This window comes from Mobula birostris, chromosome 2 (assembly GCF_030028105.1).
Source record: "Mobula birostris isolate sMobBir1 chromosome 2, sMobBir1.hap1, whole genome shotgun sequence".
Lineage (NCBI taxonomy): Eukaryota > Metazoa > Chordata > Chondrichthyes > Myliobatiformes > Myliobatidae > Mobula > Mobula birostris.
The window spans coordinates 212,726,284-212,732,283 of NC_092371.1; positions in this window are offsets into that span (position 1 = coordinate 212,726,284).

The following is a 6,000-nucleotide window of genomic DNA, read 5'->3' on the forward strand; positions in this document are numbered from 1 at the left end:
TAGATGCTGCCTGACCTGCTGAGTTCCTCCAGTATTTTGTGTGTGTTGCTTGGATTTCCAGCATCTGCAGATTTTCTCTTGTTTGTATAGAAAGGTAATTGATAGATAGATAGACATACTTTATTGATCCCAAGGGAAATTGGGTTTTGTTACAGCCGCACCAACCAAGCATAGAGCATAAATATAGCAATACAAAAACCACAAACAATCAAACAACAAAATGCTGGAAAATAAGTGCAGATCCAGTCTATTGGCTCAGGGTGTCTGACCCTCCATGGGAGGAGCTGCAAGTTTGATGGCCACAGGCAGGAACAACCTCCGGTGCCGCCCAGTGTTGTATCTCGGTGGAATATGGCCGAAATCCAACAGTAAAAAGTTCAATATCCGGGCTACAAACACGTTCCTCAATCGTAATATGACCCGGATTGCGCCATCTGTTCTTAACCAGAACAGTAAGCACCCAACTCCTTTATGCTTACCGCTCTCAGTGCACTTCCGGTCAGCCCGAACCGTCTGGAAGCCGTCCATGGAGAAGTTTTGATCGGGTATGTCCTTGTGCAGCCCCGTTCCAGTGAAACACATAGCACTACACTCCCGAAATGTTCTCTGATGCTGGCTAGCGCCATGAACTCGTCCAGTTTGTTACCCACCAAACTCCTCTTCTCCATAAGTCTCTGTTGTCTCGACCCGGTGGTGCAACAAAGTTCCTGTGTTCTGACTTTGATTATTCTGATCTTTTTTGCCTCAGCCCCACTTTCCTAAGCCAAGTCCATGCCTTTGACTAATTTCTGAGTATATTCATGACCAAATTGATTGATCTTGGCCATGAATGTATATAACAACTTCAGCTTCCATCATTCTCTTCAGTGGAAAATTTTAAATGTTTACTTCCTCTATATAAATAAATTTGTTCTCATCTTAATCCTGCCTAAACTATTACCTCTTCTTCTTGACACTTAGCCAAGCAACATATCATCCCTGCATCTTCTTTAACAAGTCTGATTAGAATTTTGTATGTTTCAATAAGATCATCAGTGATTTTTCTAAACTCAAAAGATTATAGGGCCAGTCTGTTTAATTTCTCCTGTTTTGGTCAATTATATTTAAGGAATGATATGGCTGCACTGGAGAAGAACCTGAGGAAAATTAGAAGTATATCGTCAAGGCTAGAAAATTGAAGACATGAGCCGAAAGAGAAAGTCCTGCTTCTCTTCTCATCTAAGATTTTCTTGGGAGCATCAAGGACTCTGGATTTATAGAAATGATGAGTGGCAAAGATAGAATAAATGGGAATAATAGAAAAAAAACACACAAAATACAGGAGGAACTCAGCAGGCCAGGCAGCACATATGGAGAAGAGTAAAGGCCGCTGTTTTGAAGTGAGACCCTTCATCAGGACTTAACTGCATCTATTTTACTTTGGCAGGTGTATAGGTATAGGGAGGAGTGGGGACGATGCTGGTCAAAAACCACAAGGCATGGATTTAAAGTGAATGTTGGAGGAATTAGACAAGAAATGAGGAAAAACTTTCTTTCCCCAAAGATACTCAATCCCTGAAAGGATAATAGAAGCAAATACCTCATCACATTTAAGGAATGCTTGGATGTATATTTAAAGAGCCAAAGCCTGCAAAGCTATGGCCATAGCAACGAAAGTGGGAATAAGCTGGTGGTGGTTTTTAATTGACAGACAATAAACTAATGGCTTCCTGTGTTGTAGATTTTCTGGAACCATGATTTCTGCCTTATTCTCATCCCAGGAATCAATCTGATGCACCTCTCCTTCCTTTCCAAGTATATCCTTCCTTAGAAGCAGAAATCAAACCTTTTATACAGTATTTCCAGGTCTGATATTAGAAGGCCCTTTATTACTTCTATAAACCATCGCCCCTGCTGGGTTTATAGGGCACCAACAGCAGCTTGCCAGAGCCCTCAATCCTGGGCTGAAGGTTGATAGGCCCAGTGGCTTCCACTTTCACCATACAACTTCATACATCATCTAGGTGAAGGTCCTTCCTCTCCCGGAGATGAAGTCTTTGGAGCTTCCGTGGGCATTTCTGTAGCTCTGGGTTTTTATGGAATGGGTTTGCTAGCCTCGTGCCCAATCCTTTTGCAGCCAGGCTTGGTAGAGTTCCTTTATTATTTCAGATTTGTTCCACTACCATCAATTACCTATCTATACGAACAAGAGAAAATTTGTAATTTCAGATTTATTTTACTGAATCCTTCTGCAAAAAGATCAACATAATCTTCTAAGTAGTAGAGTTCATATGTTTGGAAGGCATTGCAGTGCGTTTTAGAAATGGCACACCCTGCAGTCAATGATGGAACTGGAAGGAATGAATATACAGACTGGGGAAAATCAAAGGTGTTGCCTTGTCCTGTGATGTGAGTGAGGTGGGGGTCTCTGCCAGTCAGAGTTGACCATGTATTTCGTCCTAGCTGTCTAAATACGCAAGCCTGGGTTGTGTGATATGGAGAGCAAGCCTCCCCCCCCCCACCCCCCATGCATCTGAAGGAACAACAGCATCACAGGAGTCGTCAGTCAGCATTGAACTCAGTGTAGGACTGCCTTAGGGACTCCAGCTCTGAATTTTTCCCTTGGAAAAATTCCCCATGAGTGGATATAGCTGCAAGCCAATGGAGGTTGGAGATCAGAGTTTTCATTCTCCTAGATGACCTGCCAACCATGGCTGACAAGCCCCATCTGCCCAAAGCAACTGGTTTTAAGGTGCTGTATGGTGTTGAGACCTTAGATGTTGGAACTATGGTCATCTTAGCAGGTAGACTATTCCTTTACACTCTGATTTGTGCTTTGTATATGATGGACTAGCCTTTGGATACTAAGTGCATAGGTTGACATAGGATAGACAATCCCAGATTTGATCTTGAGCTGAAATTATCACATCTCTGCAGCTGAGTTTTTGGCCATTATCACCCCACCAAGCTATTGCTGGTGGAGCTCAGAGGAGGTGGAGATTATGGTTATTTGGCACTCATACTATGAATGCCACTTCATCAGCCCACAAAAGAACATTGTCCCAGTCTTGCTGCACCCAGGTATGGACTGTTTCATTTGCTGATAACTAAACATCAGGTAACCATCATGTAACCCAGGTGAACTAAACCCAAAAATGTAATGTTAGAAAGCTCCACCTGTGAAGGGATGAAGAAGACAATTTGGAAAAAAAACTATGCAAGAACGAGGTGTGGCTGATGCAGGGTGGACAAGGAGAGAAACACAGTAACGATTAGAAGCTGAAGACATGAACTGTTAAGAATGGAATTAGTGAGTATCTTTACCCTACTAACTTGAAAACCTCAAGGTTAAACCCCTAGAGGGGAGACAACAGCGATCGGTTTTATTGAAGCTATGGCTATAAACACGCAGCAGCTATAACAAGACAGTATTGGCAGAGACCAGTGTCCAAAATCCCTACTGTTTAATCAGGAGTCAGTTCTGTAAAATCATACCAAAGCATTTGCTCAAGTTTTTTTTGTACAAGTCTGAATTGACTTGCTATAGATGATAAACTATTTCAATCCAATGAACCAAGAAACAAAATGGCAAGCTATTCAAATTCGATGTAATGAAGCAGAGGAATTAATATGGTTGTATGTACAAGTTTATTTTCATTTGAAGAATCAGAATTTGATTTTTGGCAAGAACTGATTATTTTTGCAATGACTTTGATAAGTTTCTTAATGAGATTTACTTTAAAAGTTTTGATGTTGGAGAATTGTGAAAGGAGTTAAATTGTGTAGATACAATTTTTGAATTTAAACTTGTAGATGTACTGCCTGGAACTGAAAATGAAGTTAACTATAATACTTAAGAATTTGGTTTTCTATCTAACTAGGGATAAGTAAAAAGGAAAGTTTAGTCTGTAAACTTTTAAATAGGGAATAATTCTAGATCTAATTACTTAAGAGAGTAGAGTAATAAATGAATCTCACTGATTCTAATTAAAAAGGAATTTGTTGTGCTTTGATATCTAAGATGTGGAGCTTAAACAGAATGTTGGAATTTTGAATTGTTCTTGCTCACTCAAATATTTTGTACATTTTTTTTTTCTTATAAACAAACCTTATTTTCAGAAGTGTGTGCTTTCTATTCACTGCCTCCTTCTGACACCTAGAATCTTCCGATGGCCTACCAGCACTTAGTGTAATTTGATTTTCTCAAAGAGTGCGGCAACGAGTCACACGCGATAAGACTGGTGCTAGACAAATATTACATATCAGCACACAACACCTCTGCGGAATTTACAGAGGAAGGAAGGTTATTGATTAAAGAGCTGAAAGTGGTGGACCCACAGGATCTCCTGTGATGTCCTGGGCTCAGATGACAGCTTTCTGACAAGCACAACCATTCTTTATGCCAGTACAACTCAAAGTGGAGCACCTCAAACAAAAGTCACATTCAAACAAGTGTTGACCTTAATATCAAATGTAATCACACTCTACTCACCTCTGATCAACATTTGGGTCAAAGCTGATGAGGGTTGGAACCTTATGATCCTCAAAACGAACAAAAGCAACGTGGTTACTGATAGGTAAATACCATTTTGTGGGACTCAAAGTAGTGAACAACCCAATAATTTCTCGAATACTTTAAAAAAAGCAATTTTCTTTCAGCTTCCCATTGCCGCTTCCTCAGCACCTTGCCATTTCCAGGGGAACCCAATTAGAAACCTTGCAGGCTGTACCCAGTATATCTTTGGGTTGTGTTGGCTGTTAATGCAAGCACTGCATTTCACTGTTTTGATGTGCATGTGATAAATAAATGACACTCATTCTGTGCCTTACTAAATGTCTTTAGAGCCAAACTTTAGTGGGGGCCATAGGCCAGTTGGGGGGGGGCACAATAAGAATTCAAGTCAGCAGCAAACACTTGTACATTGGAATTTCCTTTCTTTTCAGATTCTCATTATTATCAAAGTATGTATACATTATACAACCTTGAGATTTGTCTCCTTACAGGCAGCCACAAAGAAACCCAAAGCTACTCATTTAAAAAACCGTCAAACGCCCAATGCGCAGAGGGCAAAAAAGTCTAAATCGTGCAAACAATAAAAAGTAAGCAAGTAACTTCGGAATTGAAGTTTTATGAAAGACATGGAGCCAGGCATCACTGCAGCTGGAGAAGGCCCCAGCTCCAGCCTCAATTCAGCATGGAGCTGAGTAAACATTTGGGAGCAGCAAGCAGAACTGGCCTTCACCCTTGGTCCTAACACCCTGACCTTTTCCTTCTGGTCTGGCACTAGAATTGTCCAAACACTGGGTCATTCAGGGTTCTCAGACCGCAATGGGGACTGATCCCTACTGCCACGATTCAGTCCATACCCAGCCTTTCCAATTCAGCCCGGAGCTCAAGCTGATCGGGACTTTCCTCACTCTCAGGGAGGATGCGACTCTGTCTTCACTCTGCTTCAACCCTGCCTCAGCCATTTCTTGCCTGCACCTCTGCTTGCCTCTCCAGTTAGCATTGATCATTATTAATAAAGTGTTTAGTAGTTTTGTTTTTTGCCAAGAAGATGCCGAGCATTTTAAACCGGATTCTGCTCGTACTACAAAATGTTTGTAGCTTTTTTAAAAAAACTACAAAACACACTAAACCAGATTATAAACACAAGGGATTCTGCAGGTGTTGGAAATCCAGAGTGTGAAACATCCTAAAAGCCATAGAGTACGTAGCTTCATCCTAAAAAAGATTGAAAACATCAATTCTCAAATGGTGCAGAATTATTCAATAAATTTTAAACAAAACGAACTGACTACTGGTCAGACTTGTTTGATATAGATGCAAAAGTCGTAGTAGATCCACATTAACGGTGGGTGACTCAGATTTCTCTTTTAATTGTTACTGTTTCCCCCTCATTCTCCCTTTATTCCTTAGGTTTAAGTCCCAGTTTTCTGAAGGTGGGAAAAACTACTTTGAAGAAAGAAAGCCTTTAGTTTGAAGAGATTTCCAGAAAACAAATCAAACTGGACACTAGA